Raw genomic sequence first — 23172 nt, forward strand, 5'->3', positions numbered from 1 at the left:
TATATATATATATATATATATGTACACTCTAAACCTTATTATTTTTTCTAAATACTTTTAACCTAAACTTTAATTTTTAAGGCATGTTTAAGTAACATCTAAATATACGCCTTGGTTACATGTGTCCTACTTTAGTTCTTGAAACACCCTTTTCATTCATCTATATCTCTGAACCATTTTAATAACGCTTCATTATAATTCAGAATTTGAACCGATTAGCCATGACGTGACACAATAGTTTATGGAGACCTAACACACGTCATGTATGTGTAATAGAAAACATCTGCCACTTGGAATGTACTGCTCACTAATAGCAAGCAGCAGATTTTGAGGAGAATGCATCATAAATAGAGTAACTGCCAGATGCACCCGAAAGCCCTACCTCCAGTGGCCACACACAATGATCGCAATGACAGCCCTTGGAGTAGCAGGGAGAGTCCTTTTCAGGCTAACCCCTCACATCTTTTCTCTTAGAGCTTCTTCCAAAAGGGAACAAAGCAGACCTGTACACGTGTGTGTGCATGTGCGTATGTTTTCCTGCATTGAGGGTAGAAAGTTCTAGAAGTAAATGTTAGGTGGTGCCTGAGATGCCAGCATAGCAGGTAAAGAAAGCAATGTGCATAAGGAGAGGGTTAAACCAGAGGTCCTGGAATGGTTCCATCTAAGTTCAAAATTCTACTATCCTCTGCTTAGGGGCAATCTAATGAGCACAAAAACCTGCTTCTCCCAGATCTAAAGAGCAAAAGGAGGGGCCCACCCAGTGGCGTAGCAGTTGAGTGCACGACCTCTGCTATGGCGGCCCGGGTTCAGATCCCGGGGTCACCCCAACACACTGCTTGTCAAGCCATGCTGTGGCGGTGTCCCATATAAAGTGGAGGAAGATGGGCAGGATATTAGCCGAGGGCCGGTCTTCCTCAGCAAAAAGAGGAGGATTGGCATGGATGTTAGCTCAGGGCTGGTCTTCCTCTCACACACACACAAAAGAAAGAGCAAAAGGAAAAAGTGTAGTGTTAACCGAAAGGTGGTTGGAGAATGAACAGACAGGAAGGTACAGTTCACGTGCAGCCCCTCAGAGGCTGTGGCGGGAGGAGCAGGCTCCTGGGTGCTCTAAGCCTCTACTCAGTGAACAGGGTAACAAGGCCATCTGTCCACTGCATGCACCTGGAGGTCCCCTCCACCTGGGGAGGACACATTCACACAATCCTCCCTGTGGTGGGCTCCAATGTAGAAAAGAGCAGGAGAAAGACATCCATGTAGTGTTTGCTTTACCAAAAGGAAGTGGTGAGGGCAAGAAGAGGCCTGGGAATAGCACCTGTCCGTGGGGGCCTATCAGAGGAGGGGCAGAGGGCTGGCCTTTCTAGAGCGCTCTAGCGCACACAGTACAAAGAATGGCAAATGGCACCTGAGTCTGTCAAATACACCAACTGCTGGCATGAGTCCAGCTGAGCCACACGGAGTGGATGTGTACGCGCCCACCCATGTGGGTCGCTCTGTGCCCACACCCCAGCCCGCCTCCTGTAGCCACGACTGAAGGGTTCATGTTCCTGCCACTGTGCGCTGCAGCCCAACCTCTCACCTGCTCCAGGATACTGCTATGGCAATGGTCCACTCGCTCGTGCATCATTGAGTTGTTCTTCTCTACTGGACCACGCCCAGCATGCAAATGTGCTATAATAATTTCTCCCATTTAAAAATAAAAAAAACTTGCCTGGTCCCACATCCTCCTCCAGCTCCCACCCCATTTCTCTTCCTTTTAAGAGTAAAACTCCTCTGAAGAGTAGCCTATAGTCTGCCTCCTGTCCAGCTCCTCCCATTCTTTCTGGAATCCATCCCAAACAGCTTTCACCCTCATTACCTCATCAAAATAGTTCCTGTAGAAGTTACCCGTGACCTCCATGTTGCTGCGCCTACAGTCCCCTCTCAGCCCTCCTGTCACTTGCTCTGTCAGCCACACCTGCCACACATGGTCACTCCTCTTTCTTAAAACACTTGATTCACTCAGCTTCTGGGACTTCATTCTGCTCAGAACCCTAGAATGGCATCCTACCCCACTTGGAATAAAAGCCAAAAGCCTTAGAATGGCTTAAAAGGCCCTCTTTGATTCCTCTTCTGGAAATGTTCTTCTTCCAGATAACCACAGAACTCTTTCCCTCAATTCCATGAGCTCAAATATTACCTGACCAGTCTGGAGCTCTTTCCCTGGCTCCCTTGGTAAAATAACTGCCTCCCTGACCTCCTAACTCCCTTACCAGAAGATTAATATTATCATCTACATTATACAATTACAGGTTAACTTATTTTATATAAGCTTGTGTTGTTCGCTGACCTATTCCAGCACCTACAACAGTGTCTGCACCTAGTAGGGATTCAGGTATTTATGGGGTGATTGAGGGAAGGAATCCTACGCCCTGAAAACTGGACAGAGGCCATGCACATAACCAGCCTTCCGTGTTTAGTTCAGAAAGGAGAAGTTGTCAGGCTACAAGTGGACCGTGAGAGGGACATTCTGTACACACTATTTATAATCAACTGGATAGATCTCTCCCCATCCAAGGGTGACGCAGGGCAAAAGCAACACGATGCCTTTGAAAAGATTCTACAGCACCAAAGAAAACTTTGATATCTTGTTTGGTGTCCTAAACAGAGATGCATGAAAAGACGATCTCTATGAAATAAGAGGAAGGAAATTCAAGAATGAATAGACTAAGATGAAAGGAGAAAAAGAATATGAAGCCACTGGTATAAGAAAAAATTGCACAGAAACCCAAAATGCCATATCAGAATTAAAGTATGCCTTTGGAGCAATATGATCGTAATTGATACTGCAGAAAATCATTTGCAGTGTGGATGGATAACTTGAGTAGCTCTTCTAAAATGCAGCAAAAAGGTGGAAAAATGCATATACAAGATTAAAAGAAATTTTCCAATATATTAACAATGTTAGTATCTTCAGTGATTTTTTCTGGCTCCTATAAACTTTTTCTATTTCTAAATTTTCCATATGTGTAGAATCATAATAATCAGGGAAAAAAGGGAAAGGAAAAATTTTAAACATACATCTTAAATTGTTTGTTCAGTCTTTTTTTTTTTTTGAGAGGACAGGAAATTATTCCCTAGCCTACTGTGCCCCTGCAGTCTAGCAATGCTATTCTTTCCCTCTAGCACTCAATTACTTAATTCTGAAGCTCTCATAAAATTCATTCTGTTGGAAATTACCAAAGGATTTGGCTTTTTTAATATGACTAGATCTCAGAAAGGTCCCAATACTCTGGGTAAAATTAGGAGCACTGAGAAACCAGCAGGAAACTTCATATTCCCCTACCTCTCATGATGATGCGTGCGCAACCATTTTGTTTAAATGCCTATTAGGATGGAGAGTGCCAATTCCACCTAAAAGTACACATTTTGAGTAAGGGATAAGAAAACGTTCTTAGGCTACTGGGCCTATGTGAACATTAGAGTTCTGATGGAAAATCTGTCTCACAATTCTACAGCCCTAATATGGTGGCCTTGGCTGCTTTGGGCATGTTTCCAAGACTGCAGTTAGGGCTTTTAAACATCATTTGGCTGTGCTAGCATGTAGTGCTATTTCTTTCCCTTCTTCCCCAAATTTGCAAGCTTGTTTTTTCTTAAATGCTCCATGAGATGATGCATGAACACATTTTATGTCCTCAATGGAAATGTGGATGCTGAACAGCTGTTAGACTTGAAATCACCAGGTGGTACTTGGAATCAGGAACCAAGATGCCGTTGCCAGGGTAACCACACATTCTTCCAGCTATGGGAAGAGCTGCCATGTTTTCTATGCTCTTAGGAATATACGTTATAAAAGGAACGGCTTAGTGCATATCATTACTTACTATTTAAAAAGAATATACATTTCTTCCTAAACTAGTGGATTATTTTTTGATTATTCATATGCCTGAATAAAGACATCTTATCTTTTCAGGGCATCAGGTCTCACCTTTCCTTGCCAATAGAATTATAAGGATCCAGTAACAACTAATATTTTATGCTACCCATAATGTACTGGCACATCTCATACACTAGATAGAGTCATTTAAAATATGCAGTTAGAGCTTAGTATTTATACCACTGTGAATTCTGTAAGGAAATACATTTACAGAATGTATTCAATTCATCAGTCATGAAAATTGTTATTTCCATTCACACTAGAATCTCGGCAATGTAGAGGCTAACCTTTTGAGAGCCCCAAAATTGCACTGGAATTGTCAGACCTGTAGGGTGGTTTGGGATCACCATGGCAAGGAAGAAGCAGTCCCACAACACCCAGAACAAAGCAAAAAGAAGCCAATGGCACAAATATTCTTCCTCTCTTCCTCCCTCCCCCCTTCTCTTCTTTTAAGATCGACTTACTGAGCTCTTATTTTGCACCAGGACTGTGGCAGGTGCTGTGCGAGTTTCCCTAGAGAATTAACCCAGCAGTAGAGGTGCAGGCAGTATGCCAGGCTCACCTTCAACTGTGCTAGATTTTGTGAGACTGTTTTCCAAAGTGCTAGGGTCAGTGAAATTCTCCCATGAGCAAAGCATGAGATTTCTCTTGGTTCTACATCCTCACCAACACTTGGTCTCTGGTGGATGTAAAATCCTATCTTCTGATGGTTTTAATTCTGCATTGCCCCAATGTTCTCAGGATTATTGGCCATTTGGGTTTCTTTTCTGTGCAGTGCCTGTCCATATCCTTCACCTACTTTTCTATTAGGTTGTCTTTTCTCTATTTTCTTTATATAATCTGTGCAAGAATTTTTTTTATGTTTAAATATCTTTCTTACTTGCTCATTTGTCTTTCACTTAAGTGTCTTTTAATGACAGAAGTTTCAAATTTTAACATAGTCAAGTTTATTTATCCATGTATTTCTTCATGTTTTTTGTATATTGTTTAAGAAACCCCTACCTATACCAAGTTCATAAAATATTTTCCTTTAGATGTTTAAAAATTGTGCTTTTCACATTATGCCTTAGATTTTTGTGTATGGTGTGATATAGGAATCTAATTTTACTTTTTTTCCTGTTGTACCAAAATCCATTACTGAGCCATCGAAATTTTCCCCAATGTGACCTCTCTTATGTCTCAAGCTTTCGTATATGTGTACATCTGTTTCTAAACTTTCTATTCTCTCATCAGCATGTATGTCTAAGTCTTGGCCATCACTCTCCTGCCTTGATTACTACAGCTTCACAATAAGTCTTGATATCTATTAAAGAAAAATTCTGCACCTCGTTCTTCTTCAAAATTATCTTACCTATTTTTGGCCCTTTGCTCTTCTATGTAAAATTTACAATAGTCTGTTAAATTGCTATTATCAAGATGAGTATTTTATGCTATGGATTATGCAGCTGATTTTTACATACAAAGGTTAATCAGATAATATACAATCTGATCATTGGGAACTTGACTGCTAAGTTAAACATACAAATTCTAAAAATGTCATAATCCCAAATCATATTAAAAAATTTGCTGTATGACTTTGGTTGATTATGAATATTGACAGACTTTGGGTCTTTCCTCAGTAAGAGACTTGGCCATCTCACTCCTCTTTGTATAATGCTACCATCAGCAATCAGTGGCTAATAATTCTTTCCCCTCCTGGTTAGAGTCAGTAGCTGGTAGCAGCTTCCATATTTCCCGAAGACACAGGAGGAAGCCCTACCACTGGGTCACTGGCGGGTGTGCAAGGTGAGACTGAAAAATGTCCCGGCCTCGTCTACACTGCTCCCCTAGCACCTCCACGCTGCTTGCCCCTCCCAGTCCTCAACATGAACTGCACTTCTGGGATGGGATTTAAATTAGTCTTTGCACATCTTCTTTGGGCTTGTCACTGCCTCAATAGCAAATGTACGAATCTTGCAGAGCTAGGATTTTAAATGTATCTTCACATTCCTCTCACATGTTTCTATGTAAGGGGACTCAGAAATATCTTTTTAAAATTACAATAACTTAGAGCCACAATAGCTATCTCTGTCTTCATCAAATGCTGGGCATGAATTTTGAGCACATTTTATGCATCAAGCATAGTGATGGATACTTTGTATACATTATTTCAGATGATCCTTACAGCAATCTTGCAAAGTAGATAATATAATCCCAAACTTGCAGGTGAGGAGACTGAAGATCAGAGAATTTATTGCCTAAGGAAGGTGTAGTAATGAGCAGTAAGTGCTCGGGTGAAGATTCAAACCCAGATCTTTTCAGATTCCAGAGTCCTTCCTCCTTTCTATACCGCTTCAGAGTACGTCAAAAGCTTCTGGTTTAAAATAATAAACATAACGTGACTTTTTGCACTTAGGGGTCCTTATTTACAAATTGCCATTTGCCCATATGGTGAACAATTCAATCATTTATTTGAAATGTATTAAATGCCTATTATATGCTAGGCTCTGGATATTCTTAAAGCAGCTCAAAATTAACCTGAGTGTCCACACATCCTGAAAAACAGTTAGAAAAAGTGAAAATGTCAAATTAGCTAGGGCACATGATAAGCAAAACAAAACAGAAATTTAAGGTTCTCTGACTATTCCTTTAAAGGGCTGCAGATATGCTAGCTACTGTAAATTTTGCCCAAGAGTTGTTTATTGTCCTTTTGTTTGGTCTAAGTTGAAAACCATAAGAATTTTAAATCATTCCAAAAGATTCTCTAAATAAGTTGGGACATATTCACAGGCTAGCTACCAATGTAGATGTTTCCCACACATGAACCATGCCACACATAATTAAGCAAGCAAAAAGATGTTTTTAAATTGTAGTGCTGGTTAATCCCATGGAAAACATGGGGACAAACCTCTTTTTTAATCAATGAAAAGCCTGGTTCTCTTCCTATATCTTTTGGGTAGCACAGTATATGGATCTCTGAGCTTCAGTTTTCCAGTGTGTAAAAATGGAGAAAATCATAATAGCCATCTCAAAAGCTCAGGCGGATTAGATGTGATAATGCATTTGGAAAGTACTTTAGAACCTGTAATGTGTTGAGTGCCCGTTACTTATTATTAGATAGCAGTTTGGTAATTGAAACAACTGTTTCTAGAGCTATGCTTACACTATGAGTGAGCTAAAAAGCAGAGTTCCTACACATTTCAGAATGGAAAAGACACAGGGCAGGAGATGAGAATGGAAATGAAAGGTTCCTAAATGAAGAGGGATAAAAATAAAACAATAGAAGTTATTTCATGTTTCCCTAAGAATGAGAGTAAATATATTTGAAACAATAAAACTTCAAAGCGCCTTTTTGCAGGTGGCACTCTCTTTGTAGGGGATAGGAGAGCTATTACCTGATCCACATCTTCCAAAGTTCCGAACCACTGAAACTGTAAGGAAAGAATCTGGGGAGTTAATGTCAAAGAATCAAGACTTTCTGCTGTGTTTGGTTAAAGTCCAAACTTTAATGTGATTTTAATCTATTGCATGTCCAATGAGGAATTTAACTGTGGATAATACTGAAAAGAAATATTGGATGAGAAACAAGAGAGGCCAAAACCCACAAATCTGGTGAGGCCACTCCTGAAATGATTCCGTGTCAATAGACTGACTGGTTTTTAGCCAGGGCTTTTTCCAAGCACTCAGTCTTTCAGTTACAGCTTGCAAACCATTGGAAAGAAAAGAAAATGCATCATCTTAAATCATAAGCACATGTAGAATAAAAGGACCAATGGCATAGCAGAAATATGATTTATGGCTAAAAGGTTTTAATATTCTGGTGCCTTTCTCCTCATTTTTAGACTCGTATAAGGTTCAGCAGGACCTTAACCCTAAATTAAATGCCTTAATAAAACCTCTGATAGAAAACAGTCTTGGACTGTCAGCAAGATGCTTGTGGATTATCTTACACAGTAATTAGCAATTGCCCATTGGATTCAATGACAAAAACCACTGGACCATCTCTTCCCCAACTCCAACTATTATAGTAGACTAAGACTGAATACAATGAACAACACATCTCCCAAGCTGAAGTGTAGGAACTAATGTTCAAAAAACCTGCCTTCAGGGCTGCCACATTCAGTGTGCAGTTTGTGAACTGCACCAAATCCTGCGTAGAGGAGGTGGTGGGGGCTGAAATCCAGCCTGTACTCCACTTGTCAAGCCCTGCACCCTGGGACTGTGTCAGCCAGGAGAAAGAGGAGCCTTCTCCAAGCAAAAGGCCCAGCACAAGGCTAAATGTCACTGATAAAAACTAGTAGGCCCTACCTGGCTGACTCAGTAGTGACACCCTACATGACTTAGTGAAAATCACAACTTTTCCATTTCCTCCAGAGGAAGCCCTTCACATTATTAATCTACAAATGCTTGACAATCCACACACCAACTATAATCTGTCTTCCCTTACTAAGGGTCTTTATCTCCAACTGGAAATGATGTAAACAAATCGTTATCTAGAGAGGTCCCAGCCCAAGGCTTCAAGCAACGGCATCCCTTTGCTATACTTTCCTCACCATCTTGCCCTCCAACTTTAACCCAGTTGGATTAGCCCCAGTTTACCACCTCAAAGACGTTTCACAAGAAAGGATTAATCCCAAGGATCATTTTTCTTTTAACTAGTGATGTGTTGCTTAAGCTGCCACCTGATATTAGCATCTCTTATATGGCAAAGATAAATTTTGAGATTTTTTAATTTGTTGAAGCTAACATTTGCATAGTGCTTACTATGTGCTGGGCATGGTTCTAAGTGCTTTCTTTACAAGTACAGACTCATTAAATCCTCACCGGTTATTACTCATCCCTTAACATTTGTGAAAACTGAGGCACACAGCTAGTAAAAAGCAGAGCCAGGAATCAAGCTAGGCAGTGTGGACCCTGAGTCCATGCTCATACCTAGATCGCTTGGCTGAAGTTGCCACCCTCGTTAACAACACAGGAACCTCTGCAGAATATGTTTTCCCCTATTTCTGCCCAAGGGAGGGGGGTCTTTAACCAAAACTCCGCATGATGTTTATTCCTCAGAATCAGAAGCAGCTTGATCAGTCAGAAGAAGGAAACTAGAATACTACTTCTTAGATACATATTTTCTGAACTTTTCCAAATGAAATTTCCAGGACAAAGGAATTCAATGATCATTAAACCAGTACTCAAAATGAACTTCTAATCATTGTTAAAGATATATGTACACATGAATACATGTGTGTATGTGTAAATATATATGTTTTATATAGCTAACATCAGCTAACTTGAAGCATACTGCAAATTATAGCCAATTTAGAATCAACTTTACAAAGTAACTAGGAATGACTAGTTAATTAACTAACTTCTGGCTTCTCCAAAATTCAGAGAGTAGATTGTAGCCTAACGGGTTAAAACCATAAGTACTAGGTCCTTGCTGAGAGCACATCTGGAATCACTTTATCCTGGAACTGTTGTATAATGAGGTGCTAACATAGCCAACTACGGCTCACCCCCCACCAAAACGAGTGTGTGTGTCCTGGACTTAACCCCTTTTCAGTAGCAAGTTCAAATTCCAGAACAGCTTGTCCAGGGATCATGTTGGCAGGAATGTGCTTGTCTTGGAAACCTGTGGATCAAAATATGCTCATCCTCAAGAAAAGCAGATCCTGCAGATAACAGAGACCGGCCAATCAGTGTTCTCAGATGTCTCAGAACTGCCGGTTCTCATATTCTTATCCTCTTTCCAGTATCAAGCCCATATTCTCTTCAGCACTACTCAGGAAACAAAAGACAATAAGCAAGAAGTTGTAACGAGTCCTAACAAAATATCAAACAAACCAAGACCTTTTGGGGAGAGGCAATTTGGGGAGGAGAAGGGCAATTTTTCACAATGGCATTGAGGAAGCATGTGAATTTACCATAGATTTTATGGTTGTCAATTCACCAGTTTTCTGATGGAAACAGATTTATCTAATGGCTGAATAATTCGATTTATTAATTCCCACGACATGACACTCTGAAGTGGAATGAGGAGACAGGAGACCTGGGTTCTACCACCAGTCTTGCCACTAACCAGTAGTTCCACCAGCGGTAAGTCATGTTCCCGCCCTGTCTCGGCTGCTTCCCTCCATAAGAGGATTAGTCAGATAATCTCTAAAATCCCTTCCAATTCAGAAACTATCCTAGACTCAAAGTTTTTTACTGAACCTCAAATTTATATATGTGCGTGTGTGTGTATGTTTCCGTGTATATAAGTGTGCGTGCACAGAGAGGGAGAGAGAGAATCCAAGCAACCTATTGAGAACTAAAGTAGGCATGAAAATCCAGATGCTGCTCCATACTATTCAGAGACAATTCTTTAGTTATCATTTCTTCCTCATACAGGCCACAGCCTTCCATCTCCCTTTTTAAATCTTTCTTCCACCTCCCAGAACAGCCACCCCCAGCCCCTTCAAGAACCTTCAAGCCATCAACTGGCTTAAATATTCCAGGGAATCCGATTCCCATCATGTGCATGTGACAGATGGCCATTTGATGGGGGGGGGGGGTGTCTTTGACTTTTATTAATACATATAACCATAATCCCTTGTTTTGGCGCTCACTGAGACAGGCCTTGAGTTCCCATCAATTGTACCCTTCAGTCTCTCTCATTTCTCCCTCCTTAACCACTGTCACACCAAAAGACATAGAGTACAGTGTAGAAATTTGTAAAACGATGCCATTCTTCTGCCTAAATTTTTCATTTTGAGAAATATAGCTATTCTCACTTTAAAATGTTATTTATTTTAGCATATTATGAGTTCATTATTTTTAAATGAAGTAAATAGGATTCAATTTCCAATATGGTAACTATCAATAGACATAACCCACCTGACCAAAACTCTGTGGACAATTTAACTTTTATAAGTGTAAGGGGGGGAGGGGGTCCTAAGACCACAAAGTTTGAGACCTGCTGGAGTAGTGATTAAGATCAAAAACTCCAGAGCCAGACTGGCTGAGTTCAAGTCCTACTTATACCACTTAGGAGTTGTGAGATTGGGAACAGTTGCTCAACATCTCTGTGTCTCAATTTCCTCATCTATCAAATGGAGATAATAATAATAATAGTGCTTACCTCATTGTCATGATTGTCATGATGCTTAAATGAGTTGATACATGTTCTGTGTTTACAACTACTGACGTCATCCATCCTTCTCTGGTATCCTTCCCTTCCTCTTGACACACCTCCACTCCTCTGTTCTCTCTCTGTCTCTCCTTCTCTCCCCCCTCCCTTTTGTTTGTTTGTTTTTGCTTGGTTTGGTTTGATTCCGTCTGGTCTACCTACCGCTGCCTCTGCCTTAGGTCAGCAAATAGCTGTGACTGACAGTGCTTCTCTGAGGGCTAAAGTGTGGCTGCTCAGGCCCACATAACCACGACCACCACTTCCCACCCCTGTGCTGAGGCAGCCAGCTGTACTTCAAATTTGCCCTTCACAGAAACTCCATCAGCAGAAGACAACTGGAAAATCAAAGTAAGCAATGCTAAGTTTTTAAAAACATGCTATGTCAGACGAATTAGAATGTAAAGTAGAAATCTTAGCCTTAGGAATAATCAATGAAACACAAGAAGGAAGTAAAGAGAAAATGCAAGCAATTACACTCATTTCTTAAAGGAAAAGGTGGTATTTACCCAACCTCCTTCCATATTTGAACTATTTTCTTTCACAGCCTTCCATCTCCCTTTTTAAATCTTTCTTCCACCTCCCAGAACAGCCACCCCCAGCCCCTTCAAGAACCTTCAAGCCATCAACTGGCTTAAATATTCCAGGGAATCCGATTCCCATCATGTGCATGTGACAGATGGCCATTTGATGGGGGGGGGGGGGTGTCTTTGACTTTTATTAATACATATAACCATAATCCCTTGTTTTCATATTAGTTTTCTAACCTATAAAGTATTGTCACATAAGTTTTCCTTTAATTCTTGACAATTGGCATGTTATTATTCCTATTTTACAGTTTAGGAAACTGAGGCTCAGAGAAACTAGTAAGCTTGCCTAAGGCCACAAAACTTTGCAATTGACAGAACTGAAACTGGAGTACAAATGAAACCAGAGAATTCTAAAAGACGGAGGGGGGGGGAGTGGGAGAGATGCTCAGCAAAGAGGGGCGGGGCCTGGTGGGGAAAGATGGAACTAGACTATTTTTATCAGGGGGGTTACCACTTAAGCAAATCTGTGCCACCATGGAAATAACCTCTACTAATTCCCCAGTGCGTTCACAGCTTCCTTACTGCTTCCACAACTCAAGCTATACATTCTCTGAGAATTCCACAATCTATTTTTTTATTTACTAATTTGTTTGTACAACGGCTACCTTGGCAATATTGTTCTAAGGAGGAGTTTCAAGAAGGTACACCAGGATGTTTTATACTTGGGCTGCTTCTGAATAGAGTGTTTGTAAATTGAGAACTGTCTGTGTCGCATGTATGATGTCATTAGACACATATTTGGTCAGCCCCAAACTATCTGGTATTTGTCCTTTACCAACATTACTGAGTATTCTGGTTTCCCAATCGTGGGAGCTTAAAATGCACGCCGAATCTAATGAATGTCAAACCTGAGCAGTGACTCAAGTCGATTAGAGTATTTTTAAACAGAAAAAGGTTAAGATTCACAAAGGATCGATTGGGGTAAATATTCACTTTAAGAGAATACAAAGAGGAATCCTTTTGAAGCGTCAGTTCTTCTGAATATGTTTAAATGTGCATTAATTTAAACACAACTGTTAAGGAAGAAAATTTTATCCTAGATGAAATAACACACAACTGAAATATGAATGTGATGTTCTTTGTACATAAAAGAACAATTTTATGCTAAGCAATCTGAAATATTTTTTAATAATAACGATATATTTAAGTTAATAAAACTATGCTCTTTTACTTATTTTTTTTTTGTAACTTATCAGCTCTGTCCAATAAAACTTTCTGCAATAATGGAAATATCTATATCAGTGCTGTCCAAAAGAGTAGCCACTAGTCACATGTGGCTATCAAGCACTTGAAATGTAGCTAATGCTACTGAGGAACTTAATTTTTTATTTAATTTTAATTAATTTTAATTTAAATAGCCTGCGTGGCTAGTGGCTATGTATTGGACAGGGCAATTATAAGGTCTCCTTCAGCAATAAAAAAGCCTATGATTCTCTCATGCTAAAGACCCCAAATTGGGAAATCAAGATTAAGGCTGTGGTTATTAAACCTCTGACCATTCATTGGGTGCTGAAATCAAGTTAGCTAACAGGACACAGAATTTTTCAGAGGTTGTTTTTGTTCTTACTTAATAAACATCAAAAAACTATTATGTGCAAAATAACAAGTAGGGTAATGGGATATATACACACTCAAACAAAACATACATGCCTGGCCTCGGGCAGTTTATATCTAGTGGTAAAGACAGATAAGTATGGAAAAAGAATACAAGGAAATGTAAGAAAGGAGGGAAGTCGGGAGAGTTCAGTATGGACCAAGACTGGACAGAGACTGTGTTCCTGAGGGTACACTGGTCTCACCGTTTCTGTTAAATCCCAACTCAGTACATCCTAACAAGACAAGGCTAACCAGTAAACTCATCCTTGCAACCAGTATTGCTGAATTCCTATTTTAGGACAAACAACTGTGCTGAGCCCTGGGGACACACTGTTGAGCAAGACAGCATGCCTGCCCTTCAGGAAACTTAAGAATCTCCTGGGAAGTAGAGCCAGGTGAGCAAGCAATGAGAATACAATGTGGTAAGTGCCACACAAGAACACAGATGGCTTCTAACCCAGTTTTGGAGTGTCAGGGAAGATTTCAAGGGCAGAAAAGAAGGTTCCAGAAAGAAAGAAAAAAAACCCATAGTATCTTCCTATTGAATCTATCCTATATTTACGTATCTTTTGGAAATTTCCTTTTCATTTGGCATTATGTCATAGACCATTTCAAGGGTGTTCATTTCTTGAGTACATTTCAATCAATATATATTCATCGAATACTGACGACTGAAGAACCTCATCATTTTCCTGAAGGGCTTACCATGTACCAGGGGCTAAAGGTATATGAAGACAAACATTTCTCCTGAGAAAAATAAGTCCCTAGGTCAAATATTTCAATAATCTTCCATGTCAGAAAAATGTAATACTGCCTTGGAATGCATGATTTCTTCATAAGAGTTTCTTTTTTAAGTTGTGTATGGTTTTCTATCCAAACTAAATTTAGACATCTCTCCAAAATAAACTTCAAGAAAGCTAAATATATAAAAGGAAAAAAACCCTACCAAAACGTAAATTTAACATTTCAATACAATTACGTTTGTTAGTAGGGAATTTCTATAGCATAGTGACCATAGCATGGGATTTACCTCCCCCGGTCTGGGTTCGACTCCAGTTCCTCCACTTGCGGGCTGGATGGCCTTGGGGAAGTTATCTAACTTATCCTTGCCTCAGTTTCCTTATGTGTAAGGAATGAAGGAAGGTGGATAAAGACACAATAATAGCCCCTACCTCACAGTGTTGATGAGAGAATTAAATATTTACATGTTTATAAAGAACTTAAAATAGTGCCTGTGCCAAGCACTACATGAATATTAGCTATTCTTATTAATTTCAATAATCCTAATTGCATAAACCCATGAGAAAATTATACACATAGTTCTGGCGGAAAAGTTAAAACCAATGTGGAAAATAAGGGACATGGGCAGGTCCGGCAGCTTTCTCTAGTCTGTGCTTTTGTCTCAAGTTGGGAGCGAGAGAGAAAAAGATCCCCACACGAGGCTGTGAGGAAACCCGAAGGGCGAACCCACAACGCTGTCTTCCCAGGCAACGCAGCTGGTAAACAAAGATCTTAACGTTCTAATTCAGGCTAGTATTTTTTTTTTCTTAATTTGCTTCAAAGGCTTTAATGGAATGACTTGAGGAAAAGGAAAAGGTCACAATTACTAGAAAGAACCTAAAGGGACACGACAGATGAAACAGTTGGAGTACTCTGTAATAAGTGTTTTTCTTACAAGAGCAGAGATCTGGGCGGGGTGTCTGGGTAATGTCTTTTCAACACAGCAGAAGGATAAGAGGAAATCTTTGGTATGCCGATTTCCCAAAGTCTTAACGGGGAACCATCTGGAACCAGCTGCACTACAAATCCCACGTTCACCGAAGCCTCTAGGATTTCCTCGTGGGTCTGGGGGTTTAATCTGACAAATACCAGTGCCTTTGGGACTCCCAAGGCACAGATGATGGGCCAAGGCCTCACCCTTTCGTCCCTCCCTCCGGTGCACGCAGTCCACACCACAGTTCTCCACGTCAGGAGCCACGTACACAAGCGCGGACAGATGCCAACAGGCGTGAGCGTTCCCGGGGCTGCTGTCTCCCAAGCAGGGCATCCCTACACGGCCTGGCGAGTTCGCAAAAACTCCGCGGGGCCTTGAGGCCCCCGTGCGGCTTTCCTCAAAGCACCCCGCGATTAGCCCTGACGTCTCAGAGCTCTCTAGCTTTTCCAAGTCGCCGGCGAGTGTTCGGCGCGCTCGGGGCGAGCCTGGCTGGCGCGCACTTGGCAGCCTCCCAGCTGGCCGAGCTGGGCGGGAGGGGGCGTTGGCGAGGCCGAGATACAGGCCCGCGCTCCGCACCTCCAGTCTGCTCTCTCCACCACCTTTTCTCTCCTGCCTCCCTCTCCCCCCGCCCATCACTTCCCTCCTCTCCCTCCACCCCTCCCTCTTCCTCTCCCCCGTTTCCCTCCAAACTCTTCGTCCCCGCCCCCCCTCCTTTTCGCATCCCCGCCCAGGGCTCGGAAGGCGGCACCTAGTGAATCATGGTCACGTGGGCCCCGGGCGCGCAGGCCCCGGCGCTCCGAGTCTTAGTGGAAAATTTCCGGAGACCTACTGAGGCTGCGCGCCGAGACCCGCCCCACCCACCTTCTCCCGCCGTCGCCTACACCCCCGCCCTGCGCTCCCTCCCGCCTTCTGGCCGAGGCCCGGCCCCGCCCCTGCAGAGGTGCCTCCCCCCCGTCCCCCCCCCCAGCTGCGCTGCGCTGCGCATGCCCCGCGCGCTGCAGCCCTCCGGTCTGGCGCCGCCCGCCTCGGGCGTCCTCGAGCCGGCTGCCCTCGCTTCCTTCGCGCCTCTTCTTGGAGCTCCGCGCCATCGCGCGGCCTTGCCCTCGACCTTGCGTGCCTGGCTGGCATCCTGAGAGGCGAGGAGCGGCGTCCTGGCGCCTCCGCCTTCGCCTCTGGGGCGCCGCGGCCCCCTCAGCCCCGCCACCTCAGATCCGCATGACACGGGGCCGCCCCACCTCCCGGGTGGAGTGGAAGACAAAGGGACGACACGGTTCTGATGGGCGCCTTGTCTTCTCCTCATTTACCGTACCGTGTCGGCGTTCACACAAAGCGTGTACACGGCCCAATTGTGTTTTACTCACCCCCACTTCTCCACCAGGAAAATAAACAAGTTATTTTCCCTGTCCCATAACATTCCCTACTTAGTGTTTCCAACCACGAATAAAATTTATTCCTGAAACAGCAATTTTGGGGAGTTTGTTGACCTCATCCACCCAGGGGTGACAAATGGCTACACAATGACATTATTTCATTCAAAAGGGGTGTGTTATGCGCGTGGTTCACCTCAAGAAAACAAACATTTAACATTTCCAGCGACTGTTTGGTTCTGGACTGTACTTCTGGGTGGGTGTCACTGAATGGGGAGGGGCTTGGGAAGTGGCATTAGCTCCAGGTGTCCCAAAATGAGGTTACTTGGAAAGGGATGCTGGCATCTTAATCAGACACAAGGTGCCAAAGATTTCAGGCAAAACAGTGGGAGTTCTACCTGAGTAAAGATCCCAGAACCAAGCCCAGACATTAAAATGCTTTCCATCTAAGAACCAGAATTGCAGGTATGTTAATTTTAATAAATCCCAATTTTAGTATCTTAGCCCTGGGCAAAGAAAGATCCAGAAACTGACTGAAGGACAGGCGTGAAAGTCCACTGTGGACTAGGAGTTTGAGTAAAACACATCATTTAGTCTCTGTCATTTCTCTTTGGACAAGAAAACAGACCACTAACTATTAAGAAGCATAAAAATAAATGTATTTTTAAATCACCCTATTTTGGAAAATTGTAAAAGAGCCTGAAAATCTTAATTTTTCAAAAGAATGGAGCATTATATGCTATTCGATAAAACATATGAATCTTTTCTTTACTAAGCATATATACATCTTGTTTTCTATGTAATTCTTGATCCTTAGTGTAACCTTGGCACATTCCAAATAAACCATACGCATGTACGTGAGTACTCACATCCGTGATTTTGCTCTCACATTTCACTTTCCAAGCCACCTATTGCTAATTAGCAGGTGTCAGTTTACCTAGTACAAGAGCCATAGTCAATAAATCCTTCATCTTGCTGACAATGTTTTCATCCACCTTCTTTAGTATATACCACACCTAGCAAAATGGACCATTCCAGAGTCATGTGAAAAGGCCAATGAGTCAATACCACAAAAAAGGTCATTAGTCAAGCCATTCCTTCCCCCTTTATTTGGGGAGGAGATGAGAGAAACAAAGTACTCTGGAAGTTCTACAGTTCTGACAGGATTGAATATGTTTATACTAAAATGTCTATAAAACTATCTAAATATTTTAAAACATTTTTTTAAGGTTGAGTTTCTGTGGGCACCCTAATTTTCTTTTTCTGGCTGAGAAATGAAGTGTGCACTGACAAAACATTAATGCTTGCCAACATATGGATTCAAATACAATGTGTTTTTTATGCACAACTATGTTACCTAATTCTGGATGATAAGATCTGAGATATCTACAGCAGTACTTCCAGGAAATGTTATCTCTCATAATAAAATTGACTCACAGAATTGACACTCCTTTCTTTTCCAGTGGATGTGGCCCTGTCTGCACACGACTCCTGAAACCACTGCAGCCAACGTGTGACCATGACAGGAGACATCTCCAGCGTGCCAAAGAGGTCAGAGTGAAAAGATGGTGAGCTGTTAGGCTTTGAGGAGATTATTAAGGCCAAGAACTAACCCTAGGACTGCCCTACCTGTAGACTTTCTACTATATGAGATAGGAAATGTCCTTATTATCAATGGCATATTGTGTTTCTTGCAATAAAAAGTTTTCTGCTGCTGACAACTTCTCTATGATACCCAGCCTCCAGGATGGCCTCCAATGATCCTCACCTCCTGATAGTCGCATCTTTGTATAGTCCCCTCCTACGCTGAATCAGGGCTTGCCTTTGTGACTAACAGAATATGGTGGAAATATAAAGTGTGACTTCCAAGGCTGGTTTATAAAGCATTACAGCTTCTGCCTTGATGCCTCTTGGATCATCTGCTCTGGGATAAATGAGCTGCCATGTCATGAGGACACTCAATCAGGCTTGTGGGGAAGCCTTCTTGGAGAGGAACCAACTGGCCAGCACCAACTTGCCAGCATATGAGTGAGTGACCTTGGAAACAGATCTTCCAGCTCCAGTCAGGCTATCAGATAACTACAGACCTAGCTGTCCGATGACTGCAACCTCTTAAGAGACTCCGAGCCAAAACACACAACTGAACTGCTCTTGAATTTCTGATTTGTAGAAACTTTCAGAATTTCAGCTACTACATTTTGGAATAACTTGTTACACAGCAATTGCTACCTAATAGGGTATATACTTCAACACCAGAAAAACATGCTCAAGTCACCAGGGTGCTCACAGAGTTAATACAATGGCTTTGGGCTTGGAAGCTGTCTTATGAATATAAATACAACACTTCATTTGTGGAGCACCTATTAAACATAATTCCAAGAATAAAATATATAAAATGATAAGAAGGAAAAAAAAAAGAGTAGAGAAAGGAATTTGGTGTGGAACCTGGGAAATATTAATGCTAAGAAAACATGGAAGTCATTGGAATAAAGGGAAGGGTGTGGTTTGAAGGGAGATGGGGGATGTTAGGGGGAGGAATTTCACTATTTCTCCATAATGCCAATGTGCATACTTGAATTTTGAATAGCACTGTCTGGACAAGAAAGTCAGGCTGTGTACATAACAAAAGGGCATATTAATTAGGTGAAATGAAGCCATTAGAAAGCAAGTCTTGGAATCAATTCTCATGCTTGTGGCTTACAGATGACTGAGCTCAAGAAAAACCTGTCCTTGTCCACCATCAAGCCATTGCAACAGATGCTTATTCAATTTATTATGTGCTAGGTGCTGAGGGATAAAGTTAAATGTACTAGTTCAACTAACAGTGAACTTGTTGGTGTCCAGGGAGGCCACCCCGAAATATCCCACAGTGGCATATTGATTATTTTGAATTAAAGTTACTTGAGAAGCAGGCAATGCAAAAAAGGCCAAAATTTTGACCATCCTGTCTCTGTTCCCCTGAAAACAGGAAATAAATCTCCCATGTGAAAGGTGCTCTCCCTATATCCTTATCATCAGAGCTAGGGAATTCAGGGCCAAGAAGCCTATATAAGCAAACCTTGCCAATTTACTACCTCAAGCCTAAACTCTGTTTAACTTTCTCTCTTATTACATACCTCAAACCTAAGTTTCTTTGTCCTGTCATTCCTCACAAATTTATTGTTTCTTTGTGTAAAAGATACATATACTGCCTGCTTTGTCCATTCTCAGTGCATCATTTCTCTATGATCTCCAATATGTATGGATTAAATTGGGTTTTTCTCCTGTTAATCTGGTCTTGTGTCAATTTTATTAGTAGTCCAGCCATAACAACACAAGAAGGGTAGAAGGGAAGAATTTCCCCCTCCCGACAAACTCCTTCTGTATATCGGGCACTGTTCTAGGCACTGAAGATTCAATGATGAGCAAAGCAAAAGACTTTTCCCCATGGAGTTAACATTCCAGAAAGGGGTTTGGGAGGGAAGATATGGTAAGGGGGAGGAGATCATAAGCAAATAAACAAATGATTAAATAATATGTTTTCATACCATGAAAAAATGCAACAAAAAATTAAATAGGACAATGGGGAAATGGAGATTGCATTCAATGGACAATGTTTGCTGGGATGGTCAAGGAAGATTTTTTTTTTTTTTGAGGCGGTGACATTTAAGCTGAGACCTAAATAATGAGAAGGCAGCGACACAAAGGTATAGGCAAGGAGATTTCTAGGTGGAAGAAAAAGCAAGTGCAGAGCCCTGCAAAGGGAATAACTTAGAGTGTTTTAGGGACAGAAAGAAAATCAATGTGGCTAGTACATAGTGGAAAGGAGAAGAGTGGTAGGAGATGAGGTTGAGGAGGTAGGCAGGGGCACAACCAAGTAAGATCAGGATGAGTGACGAATATAGATTTTATTCTGATTGCAATTAGAAGTCACTAGAGGGCTTTAAGTGAGGGAAATAATTTATCCCTTTAAACAAGGGATTTGATTTATGTTCTGAGAAGATCCTTCTGACAGCTGGGTGGAGAATGGACTGAACATCAAGAATGGAAGTCTAGAGATGAGTTAGTCTGTGGCTCTTGCAGGGATCCAGGAGAAAGGTGACGATCACTTGGACTATGACCAGAGCACTGGAGATGGTGACAAGTGGCAGGATTCTGAATATATTTGGAGGCGGAGCCCTCGAGACTTGCTGATGGATTAGATATTTGAAGAAAAGGTGGGCTCAGGATGACTCCCTGATCTGGAGCCTGAGTTCCCATGTGAATGGTGGTGCTATTCTTCTAAATTGTAAAAATTAGAAAAGGAACAGTTTTGCTAGGGAAATCAAGAGTTCTGCTTTGGCCAGTAAGGGATGATATTAGATAATATGTTTATGTAACATATTAGGCATATTGGGTAATATATTTTCTCCTGGTCCTAGAGAAACTCAAAACTATTTACTCCTGCATTTATTCATTCAACAAAAATATATTGTCAGGCACTGTTGGAGGTACTGGAGCTAACAGTGATCAAAGCAGATTAAACAATCTAGTGAGGGAGACAATAAACAAGTAAACAAATGTATTTAACAAAATTTCAGATGGTGATAGGTACTATAAAGAAAAAACATATTTAATTTATCCATATACTCCAAAAGTACCTTCTCTTTACAAGTGACAAGGCTGGGTGTCATTAGCCAGATTCTACCCTGAAAAGACCCTAACATAAAATCTAGTACATAGACGACACAAAAAGATAGTTATAAAGCACTGAGTCCAAAGTTGAATGAGATCAGTTTCAAATGGGAGTCTCAAATAAAGAAAAATTAATGAAAGGTGTGGTATTTAAGCTGGGCCTCAAAGGAAAGATAGAGTTTAGATACACAGAATGGCTGGGAAGAGGAGGTATGAAGAACATTCCAGGCAGCAGGAACAGTTTGAATGGGAAATGGTTTGTATTGAGAACACAGAGCAATACATTTTGGCAAAAGCATAGGGTATATGATGGAGAATGTATTCTTTATCTATGGCCGAGTAACAGACTATGCAAAAATTTAGCAGCTTATAACAATAAACATCATCAGTTATTTCTTTGGGTCAGGAATCTAGGCTGGGCTTAGCTGGGTCTTCTCACTAAGGTATTAGCTGGCGCTACAGTCATCTCAAGGTTCAAATCCGAAAGATCAGCTACTCATGTGACTGTTGGCAGGCCTCAGATCCTCTCTTGCTGTTGCCAGAGACAACAGTTCCTTGCCACATGAGCCTCTCCATAGAACAGTCCACAAGATGCCAGCTGGTTTCCCTCAAAACAAATGAAGGAGAGAGCAAGATGGAAGCCAGAGTCTTTTTGTAACCTAATCTTAGAAGTGATGTGCCATCACTTTTGCTGAATAGAAGCACATCACTAGTCCAACCCATGTTCAAGGAGAGGGGATTACAAATGGGCACGACTGTCAGGAGGTGGGATTCATTGGGAGCCATCTTAGCAGCTGCCTACCACAAGGAATAATGAAGGAAAAGGGTAGAACTATAGGCTAGGGCCAGATCAAAGAAAGCACTGAAAGGCAACCTGAGAAGGAAACTATTCAGTTGGAAATGGAGGGTAGAGAAAAGCAAATTTAGTGTTTAATCCTACTTTGGGCAAATAGAAATGCTGGATAAATAGAATTTTGAGGAGCATCCTAAAGACCAGCTGTTCAACAACAAGTTGGGAAGGTCAAGTCATTATAGCCCCCAGGAAACAAAACCACTCTATTTTATCAGGTGATAATAGTCAAATAATTCTACAGAAGATAGCTATCTACCCTCTCTAAAAACTTCTAACAACCTACTTTGACAATGCATTCCTGAAAATCCAGAGTTGACAATTGATATTTGTGATTATTTTTCTGTCTTAGGATAGGTTTGCTCTCAGGAGCTTTCAAAATTCTTTGATCCCAATCCACAGTAAGAAATGTATTTTACATCACAACTCAGAATATACACGTGTGCATACATAATCAAAATTAAAGTTTTACAGAATAGTACTTAGCATTACTATATATGGTATACTGATATCTTTTATTCTATTTTGTTCTATTGCATTAAAGAAAAGCAGCTCATAGTAATCCACTAAATTCTTCAGTATCCACCACTGTGTCCCATTCTGCAGTTTGAAAAACGCTATTCTTCAAAACATTAGCTTAGAAATAAAGCAAAATCGTAGCACTTCTGACCAACAAGGGCTTGGTGGGACAGTTCCCAAGAAACTGGGAAAGGGCACCGTGTCCCATGCCTTCTAGCTCAAAGCATAACAGCAAAAACCCAAGCACATCAGACCTCAGTTGGAAGCCACTTGAGTTAGCAGATATGCCTCAGATTGGTTTTTAAAAACGTGAATCAAACTGGCAATAGAAAAACAGACATTTCAGGGCCGGCCCTGTGGCTTGGTGGTTAAGTGCGCGCGCTGCGATGCTGGTGGCCCGGGTTCGGATCCCGGGTGCGCATCGAGGCACCACTTCTCCGTTCATCCTGAGGCCGAGTCCCGCATACAGCAACTAGAAGGATGTGCAGCTACGACATACAACTATCCACTGGGGCTTTGGGGGGAAAAAATAAATAAATAAAATCTTTAAAAAAAAAAAAAAGAAAGAAAAACAGACGTTTCAGCGCCTCTCTCTCTTTTTTTCATTTACTGTTAGGTTCTTATCATGCAGAGGTCAGAACAAGATTACAGCACTCCCCCCCAGCACACACATGCACTTGCCCTGAATTTTACAGGTTCTCTTAAGCATGTTTTGCAAGACAAACCACCAAAAAATCCAAAGGACAAGAAATCTAGTTGTGAGAGTGGGACTTGCCAACCATAACCACCAACCCTGAGGGCTTCCTTAGCACCTCTTACTGGGCAGGAGACT

At 41.5% G+C, this 23172-nt stretch overlaps 1 long non-coding RNA gene across 1 annotated transcript; it reads left to right on the forward strand.

The window, feature by feature from the left end:
- Positions 1-55: 55 nt before the first annotated feature.
- LOC147914752 (uncharacterized) lies at positions 56-19567 on the forward strand. Its single transcript, XR_015554956.1, has 3 exons — positions 56-11402; positions 17782-17886; positions 18058-19567. It is a non-coding gene; the product is annotated as an uncharacterized LOC147914752 (long non-coding RNA).
- The last annotated feature ends 3605 nt before the right edge of the window (positions 19568-23172 follow it).

The sequence above is a fragment of the Ceratotherium simum genome, chromosome 17, assembly GCF_057802395.1.
Source record: "Ceratotherium simum simum isolate JZ-2026a chromosome 17, ASM5780239v1, whole genome shotgun sequence".
NCBI classification, from domain to species: domain Eukaryota; kingdom Metazoa; phylum Chordata; class Mammalia; order Perissodactyla; family Rhinocerotidae; genus Ceratotherium; species Ceratotherium simum.